Source organism: Panulirus ornatus, chromosome 17 (assembly GCF_036320965.1).
Source record: "Panulirus ornatus isolate Po-2019 chromosome 17, ASM3632096v1, whole genome shotgun sequence".
Lineage (NCBI taxonomy): Eukaryota > Metazoa > Arthropoda > Malacostraca > Decapoda > Palinuridae > Panulirus > Panulirus ornatus.
In genome coordinates this window covers 31,297,062-31,320,218 of record NC_092240.1, presented here as the reverse complement: position 1 = coordinate 31,320,218, position 23,157 = coordinate 31,297,062, and the positions used below count along the sequence as shown (strand labels likewise).

At 40.3% G+C, this 23,157-nt stretch overlaps 1 protein-coding gene across 1 annotated transcript in view; it reads left to right on the top strand.

Annotated features, from left to right (window-relative positions):
* LOC139754419 (uncharacterized) overlaps positions 1-23,157 on the top strand; it is a 461,762-nt gene that overhangs the window by 217,445 nt on the left and 221,160 nt on the right. The window lies entirely within an intron of this gene.

Here is a 23,157-nt window from a genome sequence, read left to right as displayed (position 1 = left end):
ATGGAAGCAGTGCTTCCTTAAATGCCTTCCATTCATCATTCACTCCCTAGTTTTGTTTGTTTTTAACCTTTTTGTAATTCTACATTTAATTTCTCGTGGTATCTTATCTCACAAGCCTCGTTTCCATGCTAACTCACTTTTAACACCTTCTCTCCCATATTATTTCCTCATTTCCTAAAGCTTCTACATGTCTTCACCCTCACCACCATCAAGTAATGGTTATACATTCCATCAGCTGCCCCTCTTAGCACATTCACATCCAAGAGAGTATCCTTTTCATGCTTAGCAGTTAGTACATAATTCAGTAATTACCCATAAACATCTTTCCCAGTCACAAGTCCTTTTTCAGCACAACTTCACAAGCTGTTCACCATTCTTATTCCCAACACCAAATATCCCATGATACCCCCCTCCCCCAAGATATACCCTCAAGTACCACATTACCCACTTGTGCATTCAAGTCACCCATCAGTAATACTCATTCCCTAGCATCAGAACTGTGTAATTTTGGATGTCTCTGCCTCATATACGTGAATTGTTTGTTATTCTTTTTAGCTATCCATCTCTGTGCCCTGGTTCAAATGAAGAAGTTATTTTTAAGTAGTGTATATATATGTTGGTGTATAAATGTTAATGTTGAAAGACATCCAGGTGATGATATTTTGGTACATTGAATAGTATACTAAGTGGCTTTTATGCAGTAGTACTGTATTAGGGATTTTTCAAAATGAATGGCTTTTAGTAGCATGACCCTGTTGCATTCTCCTCCTTGCAAGTTTATTACTTTTACCTTATGTTGTAGTTACTTATTGGTCCTTTTTTTCCTAGAGGCTTTAAGTGTATGGGCTCCATGTATGTGGAGTTAGGCCAGCTGAATGATGGATATAGATAGTTCAGATACCCCTCAGTTCCTTGGTTCATTCATGTTGATCTCAATTTATGTTTGCTGACAGATAGCTCCCGGAACTTGGGCATATTGGAGAGGGAAGTTTCTTGTTTATGGTGACTAGTGTCTCACTGAGATAATTATATTGGGAGCTACTTATGGATGAAAGTCACTTTTCTAGTGATGATTGGCTGGTTACTCATATTCCCTTATCTCAATATAGACCCATTGGGGGCTGGATGCCCCAAAGGACTAAGATGTTTAGGTAATTCCTTGCACGTCCAAAGTTCTTTAACACGGGTTTAGAGAGAAAAGCTCCTTTCCGAGGCACTTTTCATTGTGGTTTGTGTACATCATTAGTATTCTCAGTGCCCAGATCTAGATTTTCTATATTCACCCTTTGGTATCTTGGGAACTTGAAAAATAGAACTGAAGTGAAAGGTAGTTTATGCTCATTTATTTTGGTTAAGGACTAATTAACTTTTAGATTCTGGTTTAGCTGTAGGAGTTTGTTTATATCTCCCCTTGTCTTGAGCTGCTACATCTTTTAAGGCTTAGGAGTTGGCAGAAATAAGTCATTACCAAATAACCCCACGTTAACCCCTATGGTTTTGAGGAGAATAAGTTTGCTTTAGATTTTTGTGTTGTAGCTTATACAGCATTTCCATTGCTAGAGATAAAACAAATGAATAGGGAAATTACTATTGACTATAATTTCTCATTCTGTCACCATTTGCATGGGGTGCATGGATTTGATCATTTCACACATGCACATCCCTGGCCTGTCCAGTGTGATTAAATTAAATATGAGCTCTTATTTTTTCTTTTTTTATTTTGCTTTGTTGCTGTCTCCCGCGTTTGCGAGGTAGCGCAAGGAAACAGACGAAAGAAATGGCCCAACCCACCCCCATACACAATGTATACACACACACACACACACATCCACACACGCAAATATACATACCTATACATCTCAATGTACACATATATATACATACACAGACACATACATATATACCCATGCACACAATTCACACTGTCTGCCCCCATTCACTCCCATCGCCACCTCGCCACACATGGAATACCATCCCCCTCCCCCCTCATGTGTGCGAGGTAGCACTAGGAAAAGACAACAAAGGCCCCATTCGTTCACACTCAGTCTCTAGCTGCCACGCAATAATGCCTGAAACCACAGCTCCCTTTCCACATCCAGGCCCCACACAACTTTCCATGGTTTACCCCAGACGCTTCACATGCCCTGATTCAATCCACTGATAGCACGTCAACCCCGGTATACCACATCGATCCAAATTCACTCTATTCCTTGCCCTCCTTTCACCCTCCTGCATGTTCAGGCCCCGATCACACAAAATCTTTTTCACTCCATCTTTCCACCTCCAATTTGGTCTCCCACTTCTCCTCGTTCCCTCCACCTCCGACACATATATCCTCTTGGTCAATCTTTCCTCACTCATTCTCTCCATGTGCCCAAACCATTTCAAAACACCCTCTTCTGCTCTCTCAACCACGCTCTTTTTATTTCCACACATCTCTCTTACCCTTACATTACTTACTTGATCAAACCACCTCACACCACACATTGTCCTCAAACATCTCATTTCCAGCACATCCATCCTCCTGCGCACAACTCTATCCATAGCCCACGCCTCGCAACCATACAACATTGTTGGAACCACTATTCCTTCAAACATACCCATTTTTGCTTTCCGAGATAATGTTCTCGACTTCTAAACATTCTTCAAGGCTCCCAGGATTTTCACCCCCTACCCTACCCTATGATTCAGTTCCACTTCCATGGTTCCATCCACTGCCAGATCCACTCCCAGATATCTAAAACACCCCACTTCCTCCAGTTTTTCTCCATTCAAACTTACCTCCCAATTGACTTGACCCTCAACCCTACTGTACCTAATAACCTTGCTCTTATTCACATTTACTCTTAACTTTCTTCCTTCACACACTTTACCAAACTCAGTCACCAGCTTCTGCAGTTTCTCACATGAATCAGCCACCAGCGCTGTATCATCAGCAAACAACAACTGACTCACTTCCCAAGCTCTCTCATCCCCAACAGACTTCATACTTGCCCCTCTTTCCAAAACTCTTGCATTCACCTCCCTAACAACCCCATCCATAAACAAATTAAACAACCATGGAGACATCACACACCCCTGCCACAAAGCTACATTCACTGAGAACCAATCACTTTCCTCTCTTCCTACACGTACACATGCCTTACATCCTCGATAAAAACTTTTCACTGCTTCTAACAACTTGCCTCCCACACCATATATTCTGAATACCTTCCACAGAGCATCTCTATCAACTCTATCATATGCCTTCTCCAGATCCATAAATGCTACATACAAATCCATTTGCTTTTCTAAGTATTTCTCACATACATTCTTCAAAGGAAACACCTGATCCACACATCCTCTACCACTTCTGAAACCACACTGCTCTTCCCCAATCTGATGCTCTGTACATGCCTTCACCCTCTCAATCAATACCCTCCCATATAATTTACCAGGAATACTCAACAAACTTATACCTCTGTAATTTGAGCACTCACTCTTATCCCCTTTGCCTTTGTACAATGGCACTATGCACGCATTCCGCCAATCCTCAGGCACCTCACCATGAGTCATACATACATTAAATAACCTTACCAACCAGTCAACAATACAGTCACCCCCTTTTTTAATAAATTCCACTGCAATACCATCCAATGAGCTCTTATGTTAATGTAAATTCATTAGCCTTTCTCTGCACTTAGTAGATGGATTTGATTCATCATGCAGATTCTTTAGTCACACTTTCACATACAAATGGGTGTTATGACACCTAATCTTGAATCATTCATTTAGCATTTTCACATGAAATATTTAGCCAAATTAATTCTTTCTGTATTTCTTCGTTTGTGCAGTTTGCCTTTAGCTGTACAATACTTTATTTATTTTTTTCCCAACCTGCCATGTTTCATGTGGTCTTCATTTTAGAAGACCCAATTTCTGAGAGTGCACTTCCATGGAGGGCAGTTAAACACTTTTCAACCCCTTTTTCAACCCCCTTGAATATTACTTTTTCAACCCCCTTGAATATTATTCTTCCTCCTCAGCTACCATGATATTTATGAGGCTGGCTAGTGCTTATCTGTAGAGAATCAGCAGCCATACAGTAACCCATTAAGGCCTGTAATATTATGGCATGATGATGAGTTGATGAAAAGCTGTTAGCCTGCCCCATCATGCACTTGTTAAGCTTTTCACTGTATTTACCAGTTGCCTACTGCTGTTGGTGGGATTTCCACTCTGTGTCTTTCGATTGTAGACTCCCCAGATGTGTGATCTGTATTCTTTTGTCTGTTTCAAGGTGTACCTTTTAAGGCACACCAGGAGATCATGAGTACATTGTACTACAGTATTTTACTGTTGTAACACATTATAGACTTTGTTGCATTTTTCAAATCTGGCAGTAATGATAAGCCTTTGTTTTGATAGTTGGATCAACCTTATCAACGCTTTTTGTGTATTGTTACGAATTCAAATATAATATATTCGGACAAGGTCGCCAGTAACATATATTTGTTACGAGTAATCTATTGGTCCTCGTCTTCGCAAGGACGCTAGCTTCGTTACGTTTCACAACGGGATAACACGATCAGAAGGTTATGGGATTGAATTAAAAGACCAGCACTACATTAACTCCACTTATAATGAGAGAATGCAGGTGTACAAAGATAAACACATAAATCAGGCATTTAACATTTAACACTAGTTAACATTCCAGGTAAGATTTCAAGCCAGGAGGTCTCTTTCCTTTATAACGATTTGTTCAATAATATTACACTTAGATAGACCTGACGTGACACAGTAAACAACATTGTAACACTTAGCTACCTATCGTGACTCAGTAAACATCTTACAAACTGGGGCAGCGGTGGCTACAGGGTTCGAGACAGGGAAAGCTCACATTACCTTTGCTGGCGGGCTCGAGTCTGCTGAAGGAATCGAGTCCCAGACGATCGTCTGAGCCTTTTAACTGAAGAACCAGCAGGGTAAGAACAGCTAGCCACGCCTCGACCCACCTTGTTACCCTATGGTGCCACCTTTGATTGGTCATGGGCCTAAGGCCCACTGAGGATTGGAGGAGGGTGGCTCCAAGTGCCACTCCTACTTGGTTGGAGGGCCACTGGTACGTTGGTGATTGGAGAAGGTGTCATCCATGAACCAGCTGACTGGCTGAGAGGAGGTTAGGTTCGTCCCACATCGGGTTGTCCCCTCCTTCTCTTGTCCTGACAGCGACGACACTGTATGGGAGGCCGTAGGTTGACCCCCAATTTGACCTAGTGCCCTGGGTCAGGAGGCCCGAGCGTCGAGTGGGGCTGGATTGATGGCCCGGCGTGGCCATCTGGTTTCCTTCTCGAAGGTATGAAGAAGGCCTCAGAAATTAATGGGTTTGCCTATGGGAGTGAAATCCGACCCAATAATGGAGCGAAGGCCTTGGCCCTCGCCCTAACATGGAATAGCTTTTACACTATACACAGAGATACACACATACTTATTAATATACGAACATGTGGGCACCCACGTGTCGTAACAGTATATTGCAAGTGATTTTTTCTCTTGGGAAAAAAATTATTGGCATCGATATTGCATGTATGGACCTAAAATGTAATGGTCCTTCTTAAAGCATATTCTCAATTTTTTTGTACAAGGGGCAATATTGAATAGTATTATGTGATGATGTGACACAGCTTCAAGCCCTCTTCACTTTCCTATTTCCCAGTTGCTATTTTTTTGGTGTGTCCTCTTGACATGACTTGCTTCTGGGATCTTGTACCTCTGTATCATTGGTAAAATGAGGTGTTACTGGACTCTGCCTATGTTAGGTTGCCCCACAAGTGAAAGTCACCTTTGGCAAGGCTGTATCATTGGGAGTATATCTCATCAAAGAACTTCTCACTCCAAAGAAGTCTACATTTCCCTGTTACTGTATGTGGCACAGCCTTTGGCTGCAGGAACCTTTAGAAAGGTGCCTAAGGTAGGAGTCAAAGACTGGCCCTGATGCCTAAGGATCTCCTGCCTGGACTAGTTTACTGATGATACATTAGGGGAATCAGGTCAGTGGGTGCTCACCAAAGGAAAATCCTTGTGATCCCTTTTGGAACAGTTCCTTAAAGAACATCTTAGGATTTTATGTTGTGTAAGTATTTGAAAACCAAGCTTATAATGTTCACCACACAGTAATTTCTTGGTTATGTGATATAGGGAGCTTTATTTTTTTTTTTTATGGTGCACATTGTTGGTTCCACATTGTTGGCAAGTGTTCAGACTTGGATAAGTTGCTTTGAAATGGATTTTCAGCAGAGCTTTTTATTTTTTCATGCTTCCTTAGATTGGAGTGCAGTAGCATTTTGAATATCTGTTGTCACCCAAATATTTTGGCTATGTAGTTGGCCAGTCACAGCATATCCATCAATAAATTGCTGTGGAAGCTTCTTTTTTCTGCTCTAGATATGATGATTGTTTATAATGCTGATTTTGAAGACTGGAAAATAACATTGCTGAAAACAAAAGGTACAAAAGTCTGATAAGATATCAAATATCTAACACACCAAACTGTTTGATACACTTATATATATAGCCATTGATAAACTTGACCTTTTAAGCAGAAAATTTCAGTCCCATTGGAACCCAAATGGAAGGTTTGTTTCCGTTTTAGGTTTGAGACAGTAGAACCAAGAAAATAAGATTATCTTCCCACCATCCCATTGTGTTATCACTTTGTGTGAAATATGATTTTTGTTTATAGTGATGGGTGATTTGAATGCAAAGGTGAGTAATGTGGCAGTTGAGGGAATAATTGGTATACATGGGGCGTTCAGTGTTGTAAATGGAAATGGTGAAAAGCTTGTAGATTTATGTGCTGAAAAAGGACTGATGATTGGGAATACCTGGTTTAAAAAGCGAGATATACATAAGTATACTTATGTAAGTAGGAGAGATGGCCAGAGAGCGTTATTGGATTACGTGTTAATTGACAGGCGTGTGAAAGAGAGACTTTTGGATGTTAATGTGCTGAGAGGTGCAACTGGAGGGATGTCTGATCATTATCTTGTGGAGGCTAAGGTGAAGATTTGTATGGGTTTTCAGAAAAGAAGAGTGAATGTTGGGGTGAAGAGGGTGGTGAGAGTAAGTGAGCTTGGGAAGGAGACCTGTGTGAGGAAGTACCAGGAGAGACTGAGTACAGAATGGAAAAAGGTGAGAACAATGGAAGTAAGGGGAGTGGGGGAGGAATGGGATGTATTTAGGGAATCAGTGATGGATTGCGCAAAAGGTGCTTGTGGCATGAGAAGAGTGGGAGGTGGGTTGATTAGAAAGGGTAGTGAGTGGTGGGATGAAGAAGTAAGAGTATGAGTGAAAGAGAAGAGAGAGGCATTTGGACGATTTTTGCAGGGAAAAAATGCAATTGAGTGGGAGATGTATAAAAGAAAGAGACAGGAGGTCAAGAGAAAGGTGCAAGAGGTGAAAAAAAGGGCAAATGAGAGTTGGGGTGAGAGAGTATCATTAAATTTTAGGGAGAATAAAAAGATGTTCTGGAAGGAGGTAAATAAAGTGCGTAAGACAAGGGAGCAAATGGGAACTTCAGTGAAGGGTGCAAATGGGGAGGTGATAACAAGTAGTGGTGATGTGAGAAGGAGATGGAGTGAGTATTTTAAAGGTTTGTTGAATGTGTTTGATGATAGAGTGGCAGATATAGGGTGTTTTGGTCGAGGTGGTGTGCAAAGTGAGAGGGTTAGGGAAAATGATTTGGTAAACAGAGAAGAGGTAGTGAAAGCTTTGCGGAAGAAGAAAGCCGGCAAGGCAGCAGGTTTGGATGGTATTGCAGTGGAATTTATTAAAAAAGGGGGTGACTGTATTGTTGACTGGTTGGTAAGGTTATTTAATGTATGTATGACTCATGGTGAGGTGCCTGAGGATTGGCGGAATGCGTGCATAGTGCCATTGTACAAAGGCAAAGGGGATAAGAGTGAGTGCTCAAATTACAGAGGTATAAGTTTGTTGAGTATTCCTGGTAAATTATATGGGAGGGTATTGATTGAGAGGGTGAAGGCATGTACAGAGCATCAGATAGGGGAAGAGCAGTGTGGTTTCAGAAGTGGTAGAGGATGTGTGGATCAGGTGTTTGCTTTGAAGAATGTATGTGAGAAATACTTAGAAAAGCAAATGGATTTGTATGTAGCATTTATGGATCTGGAGAAGGCATATGATAGAGTTGATAGAGATGCTCTGTGGAAGGTATTAAGAATATATGGTGTGGGAGGAAAGTTGTTAGAAGCAGTGAAAAGTTTTTATCGAGGATGTAAGGCATGTGTACGTGTAGGAAGAGAGGAAAGTGATTGGTTCTCAGTGAATGTAGGTTTGCGGCAGGGGTGTGTGATGTCTCCATGGTTGTTTAATTTGTTTATGGATGGGGTTGTTAGGGAGGTGAATGCAAGAGTTTTGGAAAGAGGGGCAAGTATGAAGTCTGTTGGGGATGAGAGAGCTTGGGAAGTGAGTCAGTTGTTGTTCGCTGATGATACAGCGCTGGTGGCTGATTCATGTGAGAAACTGCAGAAGCTGGTGACTGAGTTTGTTAAAGTGTGTGGAAGAAGAAAGTTAAGAGTAAATGTGAATAAGAGCAAGGTTATTAGGTACAGTAGGGTTGAGGGTCAAGTCAATTGGGAGGTGAGTTTGAATGGAGAAAAACTGGAGGAAGTGAAGTGTGTTAGATATCTGGGAGTGGATCTGGCAGCGGATGGAACCATGGAAGCGGAAGTGGATCATAGGGTGGGGGAGGGGGCGAAAATTCTGGGGCCTTGAAGAATGTGTGGAAGTCGAGAACATTATCTCGGAAAGCAAAAATGGGTATGTTTGAAGGAATAGTGGTTCCAACAATGTTGTATGGTTGCGAGGCGTGGGCTATGGATAGAGTTGTGCGCAGGAGGATGGATGTGCTGGAAATGAGATGTTTGAGGACAATGTGTGGTGTGAGGTGGTTTGATCGAGTGAGTAACGTAAGGGTAAGAGAGATGTGTGGAAATAAAAAGAGCATGGTTGAGAGAGCAGAAGAGGGTGTTTTGAAGTGGTTTGGGCACATGGAGAGAATGAGTGAGGAAAGATTGACCAAGAGGATATATGTGTCAGAGGTGGAGGGAACGAGGAGAAGAGGGAGACCAAATTGGAGGTGGAAAGATGGAGTGAAAAAGATTTTGTGTGATCGGGGCCTGAACATGCAGGAGGGTGAAAGGAGGGCAAGGAATAGAGTGAATTGGAGCGATGTGGTATACCGGGGTTGACGTGCTGTCAGTGGATTGAATCAAGGCATGTGAAGCGTCTGGGGTAAACCATGGAAAGCTGTGTAGGTTTGTATATTTGCGTGTGTGGACGTATGTATATACATGTGTATGGGGGGGGTTGGGCCATTTCTTTCGTCTGTTTCCTTGCGCTACCTCGCAAACGCGGGAGACAGCGACAAAGTATAATAAATAAATAAAAAATGATTTTTGTCAGGATGTTGGTCTTGATGAGATTAGAAAGATAGGATAGTTCTACACCTTTTATAGTATGTGAAGCTTACAAGTGCTAATATTTGTTTGAGAAAGTTTCTGCTGTTTTGATTGAGTAGATAGCAGACAATAGAGGAAGGCCAAGCTACTGGGAGTGTGAAGACCTTTTTGAACCTGCCGTATGAGATATTAGAGAAAGTGTAAGATGAGATCTTTATTATAGTTAAAGTTTCATTTGATGAATAGTCAGGTTAGTTGGAGTTTGTTCAAAACAAATTTCTCATAATCTTAGACAGATTTCCAGCTATAGGGAAGGAGAAAGTGTTAGAAAGAAGCTGTAGGTTGTCTTGAGTAGGTGAAATGGTTATAATTTTGGGATTGTTTACTGTTTTAGTAAATCTCTTTTCTTGATGTAAACCAGAAAGTCTAGGATTAAGGAAATATGCATTTGTTCAGATTTCAAGATATCATTTCAATTTTGACAAATGTCTAGAAGTCTGAGAGAGGATGCAGAGTGGTTAATAAAACAAATTAAGAAAACTTTAAGCTACCTTAGTCTAAGATCTGGAGGTAGATTTTCTTATTGGGTTTTTCTAAGAGTTTGTAAATGTTTAAGATTTGCTCTGGTATAAGAGGCTTCTTTAAAGGAAAAAAGAATGTATTTTCATTGTCTAGTTTGGAGTTTGCACATCAAAATCAGGTGCATTACTATAAATTAGCTATGTGATTTAGCTGCAGTAATTCATGTATATGGTAAGGTAAACAATTGGGCCTGTATAGTGCTTGGAAAGGCACTGACATAGTCTAAGTACTTTTTAGAAATCAGATGTTAAACCCAACTTATTTGATAAAGGTTGATATTATACTATTGGCAAACATAGATATGTTGGAGTTAGTGAGAGGACTGCTTCTATATTGATATTCTTTGATGTATTTTGAGGGAAAGTGGGATTCTCATGATTGCACCAGACAGTGTTTGCAGTACTCTTCAAGAGAATTGTGGACCATAAGTTTGGAGTAAATTCAGGGGTTAGTGAGAGGTCAAGAGCAAAGGAAGGAGTAGCACTCCTCTTGAAGCACGAGTTTTGAGAATATGTAATAGAGTGTAAGAAAGTAAACTCTAGATTGATATGGGTAAAACTGAAAGTGGGTGGAGAGAGATGGGTAATTATTGGTGCCTTTGCATCTGTTCATGAGAAGAAAGATCATGAGAGGCAAGTGTTTTGGGAGCAGCGGAGTGAGTGTGTTAGCTTTGATGCACAAGACAGGGTTATAGTGATGGGTGATTTGAAGGCAAAGGTGAGTAATGTGGCAGTTGAGGGTATAATTAGTGTATGTGGGGTGTTCAGTGTTGTAATTGGAAATGGTAAAGAGCTTGTGGATTTGTGTGTTGAAAAAGGACTGGTGATTGGGAATACCTGGTTTAAAAAGAGAGATATACATAAGTATACATATGCGAGTAGGAGAGATGGCCAGAGGGCTTTATTGGATTATGTATCAATTGATAGGCGTGCAAAAGAGAGACTTTTGGATGTTAATGTACTGAGAGGGGCACCTGGAGGTATGTCTGATCACTATCTTCAGGCGAAGGTGAAGATTTCAGAAATGAAGATAGAATATTGGAGAGAAGAGAGTTGTGAGAGTAAGTGAGCTTGGAAAGGAGACTTGTGTGAGGAAGTACCAGGTAACGGGAGTGGGGGAGGAATGTGATGTATTTAGGGAAGCAGTGATGACTTACGCAGAAGATGCATTTGGCATGAGAAAGGTGGGAGGTGGGCAGATGTTAATGTGCTTAGAGGTGCAACTGGAGGGATGTCTGATCATCATCTTGTGGAGGCGAAGGTGAAGATTTGTAGAGGTTTTCAGAAAAGAAGAATGTTGGGGTGAAGAGAGTGGTGAGAGTAAGTGAGCTTGGGATGGAGACTTGTGTGAGGTAGTACCAGGAGAGACTGAGTAGAGAATGGAAAGAGGTGAGAACAAAGGAGGTAAGGGGAGTGGGGGAGGAATGGGATGTATTTAGGGAAGCAGTGATGGCTTGCGCAAAAGATGCTTGTGGCATGAGAAGCGTGGGAGGTGGGTTGATTAGAAAGGGTAGTGAGTGGTGGGATGAAGAAGTAAGATTATTAGTGAAAGAGAAGAGAGAGGCATTTGGACTATTTTTGCAGGGAAGAAATGCAAATGAGTGGGAGATGTGTAAAAGAAAGAGACAGGAGGTCAAGAGAAAGGTGCAAGTGGTGAAAAAGAGGGCAAATGAGAGTTGGGGTGAGAGAGTATCATTAAATTTTAGGGAGAATAAAAATATGTTCTGGAAGGAGGTAAATAAAGTGCATAAGACAAGGGAGCAAATGGGAACTTCAGTGAAGGGGGCTAATGGGGAGGTGATAACAAGTAGTGGTGATGTGAGTAGGAGATGGAGTGAGTATTTTGAAGGTTTGTTGAATGTGTTTGATGATAGAGTGGCAGATATAGGGTGTTTTGGTCGAGGTGGTGTGCAAAGTGAGAGGGTTAGGGAAAATGATTGGTAAACAGAGAAGAGGTAGTAAAAGCTTTGCGGAAGATGAAATCCAGCAAGGCAGCAGGTTTGGATGGTATTGCAGTGGAATTTATTAAAAAAGGGGGTGACTGTATTGTTGACTGGTTGGTGAGGTTATTTAATGTATGTATGACTCATGGTGAGGTGCCTGAGGATTGGCGGAATGTGTGCATAGTGCCATTGTACGAAGGGAAAGGGGATAAGAGTGAGTGCTCAAATTACAGAGGTATAAGTTTGTTGAGTATTCCTGGTAAATTATATGGGAGGGTATTAATTGAGAAGGTGAAGGCATGTACAGAGCATCAGATTGGGGAAGAGCAGTGTGGTTTCAGAAGTGGTAGAGGATGTGTGGATCAGGTGTTTGCTTTGAAGAATGTATGTGAGAAATACTTAGAAAAGCAAATGGATTTGTATGTAGCATTTATGGATCTGGAGAAGGCATATGATAGAGTTGATAGAGATGCTCTGTGGAAGGTACTAAGAATATCTGGTGTGGGAGGCAAGTTGTTAGAAGGTGTGAAAAGTTTTTATCGAGGATGTAAGGCATGTGTACTAGTAGGAAGAGAGGAAAGTGATTGGTTCTCAGTGAATGTAGGTGTGCGGCAGGGGTGTATGATGTCTCCATGGTTGTTTAATTTGTTTATGGATGGGGTTGTTAGGGAGGTGAATGCAAGAGTTTTGGAAAGAGGGGCAAGTATGAAGTCTGTTGTGGATGAGAGAGCTTGGGAAGTGAGTCAGTTGTTGTTCGCTGATGATACAGCGCTGGTGGCTGATTCATGTGAGAAACTACAGAAGCTGGTGACTGAGTTTGGTAAAGTGTGTGAAAGAAGAAAGTTAAGAGTAAATGTGAATAAGAGCAAGGTTATTAGGTACAGTAGGGTTGAGGGTCAAGTTAATTGGGAGGTGAGTTTGAATGGAGAAAAACTGGAGGAAGTAAAGTGTTTTAGATATCTGGGAGTGGATCTGGCAGTGGATGGAACCATGGAAGCGGAAGTGAATCATAGGGTGGGGGAGTGGGCGAAAATCCTGGGAGCCTTGAAGAATGTGTGGAAGTCGAGAACATTATCTCGGAAAGCAAAAATGGGTATGTTTGAAGGAATAGTGGTTCCAACAATGTTGTATGGTTGCGAGGCGTGGTCTATGGATAGAGTTGTGCGCAGGAGGGTGGATGTGCTGGAAATGAGATGTTTGAGGACAGTGTGTGGTGTGAGGTGGTTTGATCAAGCAAGTACTGCAAGGATAAGAGAGATGTGTGGAAATAAAAAGAGCGTGGTTGGGAGAGGAGAAGAGGGTGTTTTGAAATGGTTTGGTCACATGGAGAGAATGAGTGAGGGAGATTGACCAAGAGGATATATGTGTCAGAGGTGGAGGGAACGAGGAGAAGTGGGAGACCAAATTGGAGGTGGAAAGATGGAGTGAAAAAGATTTTGAGTGATCGGGGCCTGAGCATGCAGGAGGGTGAAAGGCGGGCAAGGAATAGAGTGAATTGGATTGATGTGGTATACCGGGGTCGACGTGCTGTCAATGGATTGAATCATGGCATGTGAAGCGTCTGGGGTAAACCATGGAAAGTTTGTTCAAAACAAATTTCTCATAATTTTAGACAGTTTCCAGCTATGGGAAAAGGAGAAAGTGTTAAAAAGAAGCTGTGGTTGTCTTGAGTAGGTAAAAAGGTTATAATTTTGGGTTTGGGTTTACTGTTTTAGTAAATTCTTTTTTTGTGTAAACCAGAAATCTGGATTAAGGGGAATATGCTTTGTTCAGATTTCAAGATATCATTTCAATTTTGACAAATGTCTAGAAGTCTGAGAGAGGATGAGAGTGGTTAATAAAAAAATTAAGAAAACTTTAAGTCCTTAGTCTAAGATTGGAGGTGATTTTTTATTGGGTTTTTTAAGAGTTTGAAAGTTTAAGTTTGCTCTGGTATAAGAGGTTTCTTTAAGGAAAAAAGAATGTATTTTCTTGTCTGTTTGGAGTTTCCATCAAAATCAGGTGCATTACTATAATTTTTGCTATGTGTTTTAGCTGCGAAATTCAGTATATGGAAGGGTAAACAATTTGGGGCCCTGATAGGCTTGGAAAGGCCTGCATAGTCTAAGGTACTTTTTAGAAATCAGATGTTAAACCCAACTTATTTGATAAAGGTTGATATTATACTATTGGCAAACATAGATATGTTGGAGTTAGTGAGAGGACTGCTTCTATATTGATATTCTTTGATGTATTTTGAGGGAAAGTGGGATTCTCATGATTGCACCAGACAGTGTTTGCAGTACTCTTCAAGAGAATTGTGGACCATAAGTTTGGAGTAAATTCAGGGGTTAGTGAGAGGTCAAGAGCAAAGGAAGGAGTAGCACTCCTCTTGAAGCACGAGTTGTGAGAATATGTAATAGAGTGTAAGAAAGTAAACTCTAGATTGATATGGGTAAAACTGAAAGTGGGTGGAGAGAGATGGGTAATTATTGGTGCCTTTGCATCTGTTCATGAGAAGAAAGATCATGAGAGGCAAGTGTTTTGGGAGCAGCGGAGTGAGTGTGTTAGCTTTGATGCACAAGACAGGGTTATAGTGATGGGTGATTTGAAGGCAAAGGTGAGTAATGTGGCAGTTGAGGGTATAATTAGTGTATGTGGGGTGTTCAGTGTTGTAATTGGAAATGGTAAAGAGCTTGTGGATTTGTGTGTTGAAAAAGGACTGGTGATTGGGAATACCTGGTTTAAAAAGAGAGATATACATAAGTATACATATGCGAGTAGGAGAGATGGCCAGAGGGCTTTATTGGATTATGTATCAATTGATAGGCGTGTAAAAGAGAGACTTTTGGATGTTAATGTACTGAGAGGGGCACCTGGAGGTATGTCTGATCACTATCTTCAGGCGAAGGTGAAGATTTCAGAAATGAAGATAGAATATTGGAGAGAAGAGAGTTGTGAGAGTAAGTGAGCTTGGAAAGGAGACTTGTGTGAGGAAGTACCAGGTAACGGGAGTGGGGGAGGAATGTGATGTATTTAGGGAAGCAGTGATGACTTACGCAGAAGATGCATTTGGCATGAGAAAGGTGGGAGGTGGGCAGATGTTAATGTGCTTAGAGGTGCAACTGGAGGGATGTCTGATCATCATCTTGTGGAGGCGAAGGTGAAGATTTGTAGAGGTTTTCAGAAAAGAAGAATGTTGGGGTGAAGAGAGTGGTGAGAGTAAGTGAGCTTGGGATGGAGACTTGTGTGAGGTAGTACCAGGAGAGACTGAGTAGAGAATGGAAAGAGGTGAGAACAAAGGAGGTAAGGGGAGTGGGGGAGGAATGGGATGTATTTAGGGAAGCAGTGATGGCTTGCGCAAAAGATGCTTGTGGCATGAGAAGCGTGGGAGGTGGGTTGATTAGAAAGGGTAGTGAGTGGTGGGATGAAGAAGTAAGATTATTAGTGAAAGAGAAGAGAGAGGCATTTGGACTATTTTTGCAGGGAAGAAATGCAAATGAGTGGGAGATGTGTAAAAGAAAGAGACAGGAGGTCAAGAGAAAGGTGCAAGTGGTGAAAAAGAGGGCAAATGAGAGTTGGGGTGAGAGAGTATCATTAAATTTTAGGGAGAATAAAAATATGTTCTGGAAGGAGGTAAATAAAGTGCATAAGACAAGGGAGCAAATGGGAACTTCAGTGAAGGGGGCTAATGGGGAGGTGATAACAAGTAGTGGTGATGTGAGTAGGAGATGGAGTGAGTATTTTGAAGGTTTGTTGAATGTGTTTGATGATAGAGTGGCAGATATAGGGTGTTTTGGTCGAGGTGGTGTGCAAAGTGAGAGGGTTAGGGAAAATGATTGGTAAACAGAGAAGAGGTAGTAAAAGCTTTGCGGAAGATGAAATCCAGCAAGGCAGCAGGTTTGGATGGTATTGCAGTGGAATTTATTAAAAAAGGGGGTGACTGTATTGTTGACTGGTTGGTGAGGTTATTTAATGTATGTATGACTCATGGTGAGGTGCCTGAGGATTGGCGGAATGTGTGCATAGTGCCATTGTACGAAGGGAAAGGGGATAAGAGTGAGTGCTCAAATTACAGAGGTATAAGTTTGTTGAGTATTCCTGGTAAATTATATGGGAGGGTATTAATTGAGAAGGTGAAGGCATGTACAGAGCATCAGATTGGGGAAGAGCAGTGTGGTTTCAGAAGTGGTAGAGGATGTGTGGATCAGGTGTTTGCTTTGAAGAATGTATGTGAGAAATACTTAGAAAAGCAAATGGATTTGTATGTAGCATTTATGGATCTGGAGAAGGCATATGATAGAGTTGATAGAGATGCTCTGTGGAAGGTACTAAGAATATCTGGTGTGGGAGGCAAGTTGTTAGAAGGTGTGAAAAGTTTTTATCGAGGATGTAAGGCATGTGTACTAGTAGGAAGAGAGGAAAGTGATTGGTTCTCAGTGAATGTAGGTGTGCGGCAGGGGTGTATGATGTCTCCATGGTTGTTTAATTTGTTTATGGATGGGGTTGTTAGGGAGGTGAATGCAAGAGTTTTGGAAAGAGGGGCAAGTATGAAGTCTGTTGTGGATGAGAGAGCTTGGGAAGTGAGTCAGTTGTTGTTCGCTGATGATACAGCGCTGGTGGCTGATTCATGTGAGAAACTACAGAAGCTGGTGACTGAGTTTGGTAAAGTGTGTGAAAGAAGAAAGTTAAGAGTAAATGTGAATAAGAGCAAGGTTATTAGGTACAGTAGGGTTGAGGGTCAAGTTAATTGGGAGGTGAGTTTGAATGGAGAAAAACTGGAGGAAGTAAAGTGTTTTAGATATCTGGGAGTGGATCTGGCAGTGGATGGAACCATGGAAGCGGAAGTGAATCATAGGGTGGGGGAGTGGGCGAAAATCCTGGGAGCCTTGAAGAATGTGTGGAAGTCGAGAACATTATCTCGGAAAGAAAAAATGGGTATGTTTGAAGGAATAGTGGTTCCAACAATGTTGTATGGTTGCGAGGCGTGGTCTATGGATAGAGTTGTGCGCAGGAGGGTGGATGTGCTGGAAATGAGATGTTTGAGGACAGTGTGTGGTGTGAGGTGGTTTGATCAAGCAAGTACTGCAAGGATAAGAGAGATGTGTGGAAATAAAAAGAGCGTGGTTGGGAGAGGAGAAGAGGGTGTTTTGAAATGGTTTGGTCACATGGAGAGAATGAGTGAGGAAGATTGACCAAGAGGATATATGTGTCAGAGGTGGAGGGAACGAGGAGAAGTGGGAGACCAAATTGGAGGTGGAAAGATGGAGTGAAAAAGATTTTGAGTGATCGGGGCCTGAGCATGCAGGAGGGTGAAAGGCGGGCAAGGAATAGAGTGAATTGGATTGATGTGGTATACCGGGGTCGACGTGCTGTCAATGGATTGAATCATGGCATGTGAAGCGTCTGGGGTAAACCATGGAAAGTTGTGTGGGGCCTGGATGCGGAAAGGGAGCTGTGGTTTCGGGCGTTATTGTATGACAGCTAGAGACTGAATGTGAACAAATGGGGCCTTTGTTGTCTTTTCCTAGCACTACCTTGCACACATGAGGGGGGAGGGGGATATTATTTCATATGTGGTGAGGTGGCCATGGGAATGAATAAAGGCAGACAGTGTGAATTGTATGCATGTGTATATATGTAGGTGTCTGTGTGTGTATGTATATGTGTACATTGAGATGTATGGGTATGTATTTTTGCGTGTGTGGACGTGTATGTATATATATGTGTATGGGGGTGGGTTGGGCCATTTCTTTCGTCTGTTTCCCTGCGCTACCTCGTAAACGCGAGAGACAGTGACGAAGCAAGATAGATAGATAAAAAATGTGTATGTGGGTGGGTTGGGCCATTCCTTGTCTGTTTCCTTGTGCTACCTCACTAACGCAGGAGATGGCAGTTAAGTATAATGAATAAATGATAAATAAGTAGATAGAATAAAGTTTGGATTTTAAGGTTGCATACTGGTATATCCCATTTGGCCTTAGGATGAAGAAGGTTTTAGCTTTCCAAGATGGCAATATTTTGTCAGTTCAGAGCATTGCCATTGAGACTAGGCTTAACAAAGCAATTTTTATCAAGTTTACCTTAGTCCCTGTAGCCAGATGAACCTTATTAAAGTGGTAAGGTTGTCCTATTTTGGTGTCTCCAGTTTTTTCATTCAAAAAGCGAATGCCTACGGCAGTTGGCTTAGTCATAGAGTTATTTCCAGGTTTCATCTTCACAATTGGAAATGTGTTTAATCCTCATCAGAGGTTCCCATGGCTTAAGATCAGTTAATTTAATTTTTTTTTTTCGCTAAATAGTTGAGAGGGGTAAAGCTTTTTCAGAAATCAACTGCATATTTTGTATGAAGGTTACAGATGAGTGTATCCTGTGATAAAGATTTTAATTTTGTATCAGTTTACAATGATCTGGTTATGTTTTGCTAATGATTTTCCATTTCAAAAACTACCAAATTCCATATCAGAAAATGCACAACTCCATGCCTTTCTATTTCAACAGTTTTTATTCACCTAAGAAATCGCGTAGTACTGTGAAAAAGAATTGAGAAAGTATCTCCAACTTAATTGTAGTATTAAGAGAATACTTTCTGGCATTTTTGGTAAATCCTCTTGGTAGATGTTGTGAGACTGGAAGCCAATAAATTGTTGCTTTGAGCCAGACAGTCATTTTGGTATTCACAAATGCTGGAGTTGCTTTTGAGGCAATAGATCACTACAGTGTAACTAACTTAGCAACCAGTTTTGCTTGCTGTAATTTCTAATTTTACAAAATTGATATTCTTTTTTTACTTTACTTGAGGATTTTTTAGTTTCATAACTTGCACTACTAAGAGTATTAGTATTATTGGTTCTGATATTGCTATTTAGGTCTTCCAATTTTTTCCTAACATGATGATTTTGCTGTTAAAAAATGAAAGAACTGTTGCACAGTTTTGACTAGTCCTAGATATAAAAAAGAGGTTTATATGGTACTTACTTTCCTTAGAAAGCATGTTAGACAATTTTTTCTTCATAAAATTGATACACTGTACCACTCCAAGCTCATCTGGTGCATGCACTGATAATTTGATCCTCTTATCTCATTGGTGTGAATAAAACATTGTAAACTTTCGCAGTACATTTTAATCCAGGTAGAAAAGTAAAAACTAGATCATAAGTGAAGTGTTCCTTAGTAATATCTATAAAGGGCTTCTCTGAGTCAGAGGCTTTATCATCAATTGCTGCTCAGTCTTTTTAGTTTGCACTCTTTTTCCCTTTCCCACTCATGGTGTCCTAGAAACATTTAAATGAGTGTCAGAGTTGAAGGGATGGCTGTCAGGATTAAAGAGGCACCGTTGTATATCTCATCAAAACATTGTGAATTATCAGATGTTTTCTTTTGTGAAGCAGTCTTAAATACACAAAATTTTCACAGCACATATTATGATATGGTTTCCAAAGCTTACCTAATATGATGTGAATTGCACTTGGGTTGCATCTGAATGCTGTGTATTTACATTGTTTCACCCTAAGCATTTTGAGATGGCAGCACTTACCATGCCATGGTTTTATAGCATAATTCAGGGAAAATGAATGACTATTGGGTTAAACGGGAAATTTTTTTTTTTAATAAAGTTGAACTACAGTCAACTGTTGCACTTGATTAAAAGGGTTTTGTTGGCTGGATGCAACACTCACGATGAAAGGGTTGATAATGGTAAAATATTGCTAATATAAGCGAAAAAGAAAGATTTGGTGATTGGATATTAGTGTTTATAACAGACAACTTGCTATTTTAGCCAAGCTTTTTGTCTGTGAAGACATTACTTTATGATTTTTCATTTCATTCCATATGATATTTCATTATCACCATCATTTTGATACATGAAATGGTATATAGTGTGGTGAAATTTAATACAGTACAGCTTTTAGGCCTAATTATTTTTCATCATAGAGTGTTCTTATATCATAAAGATAATTATCCGTTTTGTTTTTGTGATGATATAATTGTTAGATTTGAAATACTATCATGTTTGTTGTGTACTTAATATCATCTCCCACAAAATCTGAACTGTGAATGCATTAGCTGCAGATTGAAACACTCCATCTTCATACAGATCATATGAAAACTGTTTTGATCTTTCTCTTGCTTAAACTTTGACTAAAGTTACTGCTGTCATCAATTTTTATATGGGCCAGTTATCCACACTTCCAGAATGCTTCCTACAGTTCCCTCTATAGCCAGTGAGATGCATTATAAGATTAACATGAATTGTGACATGAAAGGCTGAAAAATAAATGGCTGCCATCTCTGTATTGGTAAATGTATGCTTTATTTGCTCTTCAAAAATGAAAATCAAAGAAACCTGCAGAATTGACTAAGGCATCATGACTGTATGCTTAAGGTGTGCAATTCCACTTCAGTTTTGCCATTTTTCAGATTTGATTAAATTTTCTTGATTGTAGAAAATTATTAGCTTTAGTTATGGCACTAGTCTGGAGATTAGTATTATGGATTAGTTTAAAGCTCTTTTCCAGGATAAAAAGGAAAACCTGATGAATTTAGGGCATAAAGAACCCTTGTAAACCCACTGAAGACTTATTAGACTCCATTTCATTATGGAGAGTTTGACTTAAGTTCATATAATTCTCTTCATCTTTCTTTGAAGTCAGTAAATTGCATTTTTAGTTTAGCCTGGAAATTATTTCTTTCCCTGTTAAGGACAGAGATTTTGTGGTTAGACATGCATATATCGTTTATTTCCGATAGATGCTGTTGCTTTGGATGAACCCACTGTTTGATATCTTTGCTTTGAAAGCAGAATGCCTCTAATATGGCTTTTGTTTTTCCAGTTTTTATTCAGGGATATATGGAATTGATTTCATGACTTATTTTTCAGCTTTTGGAAGCAGATTCTGTAGAAGATTTTTCTCATTTTGCTTGAATTTTGGGGTTTTGCAATTTTGGTAGCTCTTAAGTGGATTAAGTTCCCTGTACCATGGACTGATGCAGTTGTGCCTGTCCTCCTGTGAGACTCTGAGTCTCCAGGAGAGTTATCGCCATTAAAAGAAATCCATCTTCAAATCTCTGCATTTTGGAATCTTCATGTTTATTTTTTTCTGAAGCAGATGTTTGTGAGAAAGTATAGAGATTACTCAACAGATGAGCTTCTACTTTTTGATTGCTCATCTACTAAGAGAAATATCACTCTGGTAATCTTCTCTGACTTTTTCGTGAGAAGTTCAAGGTTTTGTAAAACTGACTTAAATGTTTTTTAGTTTACTTCAACCTGACAAGAAGAAAATCAGTAACTCTTTAACATCATAGAGAACTGTTTTGTAAGAGCTTTTATTTGTAGATGTTTGTGTCCCTGTTTGAAGTAGACTGTTGACTTTGCCCCCAAACGAAACCATTTGCTTGGTCTTGTCATCTCAGCTGATTGGTGTTGATTGTTAATGGTCATTTACTAATCAGTTGCTTTTGTTGTTTTTTTCTAGTTTTGGGATCAATAGATTAATGAAACATACAGTGTGTAGACTTAGAATCTTCTGAAGTTAAGATATTTCCAAACCATGAGTTTCTTGCTGTGATAATCCTTGTCACATGGAAATTACATATGAGAGTATGTCATTTTTGAGTCATTTAGGATCCTTAGCTTTTATCTGTAAGAAATATTCATATTAAGTTTGGTGTTGGTTGCTTTTGCTCATGTTGTGTAGCACAACTTTGGTTTTTTGTAGGCATCTCCCCTTGTGGAGATTATCGAACGATGCCTGTACTGTATTTAAATCTGATTGATTGAGAAGGATCTGGATATGTTGACAATTGGGCCTTAGAGAGGTACTAGATGGATAGTGTTTGACAGAAGAGTAGGCTACTAGAAACCCCACAAATGTTGTTATAGTGAATAGAAAAAAAGGCAGGTCTGTTAGAGAGGGAAAGGTCATGGGAGGGGCTGCTACTACTGTCTGATCCCTCCCTCTCATTAACAGTAGCGTCAGGCAGAAACCTGGAGATTCTTTGCACCCTATAATGCTGGGTACTTGGGGCCATAAGTTTGCTAGACTCTACCAAGCTTACACTTAGAAATGATCGTGCAGAAACTTGTTTGTACTCTGGACTTGGTATGTATGAATATACCACATTCCCAAATTGTGGTACACCCTCACACAATCTGTGGTCATTGATTGAGATGTCTTTTTGTCCTATATTCTGTAGTGGATTTGATGTTTTCATATTCCCTACATAGAATTTGAAACATTTGTTTAGGGAGATTGAAAAACATGTTAGTATTAGCTAGTAGTGTCTGGCTGTCTTGTTGATGAGATGCTTTTCTGGTGTCATCAGAAATTGATATGAACCTGTAGTGTCTGTTAGCAATTTTGGCAGATATAGAAATGAAAAAATCAAGAGATGTAAGCACAGCCACCTGTGTGACAGAGCTTTTTTGAAATGTTTTTTATATCATGTTTCAGTGGAAGAAGTGGATTAATTTGGTAAACAGATAAGAGGTAGTGATAGCTTTGCGGAAGATGAAAGCTGGCAAGGCAGCGGGTTTGGATGGTATTGCAGTGGAATTTATTAAAAAGGGGGTGACTGTGTTGTTGATTGGTTGGTAAGGATATTCATTGTATGTATGAATCATGGTGAAGTGCCTGAGGATTGGCGAAATGCGTGCATAGTCCCGTTGTACAAAGGCAAATGGGATAAATTTGAGTGTTCAAATTAGAGAGGCATATTTATCCCTGGGGATAGGGGATTAAGAATACTTCCCACGTATTCCCTGCGTGTCGTAGAAGGCGACTAAAAGGGGAGGGGGCGGGGGGCTGGAAATCCTCCCCTCTCTTTTTTTTTAATTTTCCAAAAGAAGGAACAGAGGGGGCCAGGTGAGGATATTCCAAAAAAGGCCCAGTCCTCTGTTCTTAACTCTACCTCGCTAACGCGGGAAATGGCGAATAGTTTAGAAGAATGTTTGTTGAGTATTCCTGGGAAATTATATGGGAGGGTATTGATTGAGAGGGTAAAGGCATGCACAGAGCATCAGATTGGAGAAGAGCAGTTTGGTTTCAGAGGTTGTAGAGGATGTGTGGATCAGGTGTTTGCTTTGAAGAATGTATGAGAGAAATACTTAGAAAAGCAGATGGATTTGTATGTAGCATTTAAGGATCTGGAGAAGGTATATGATAGGGTTGATAGAGATGCTTTATAGAAGAG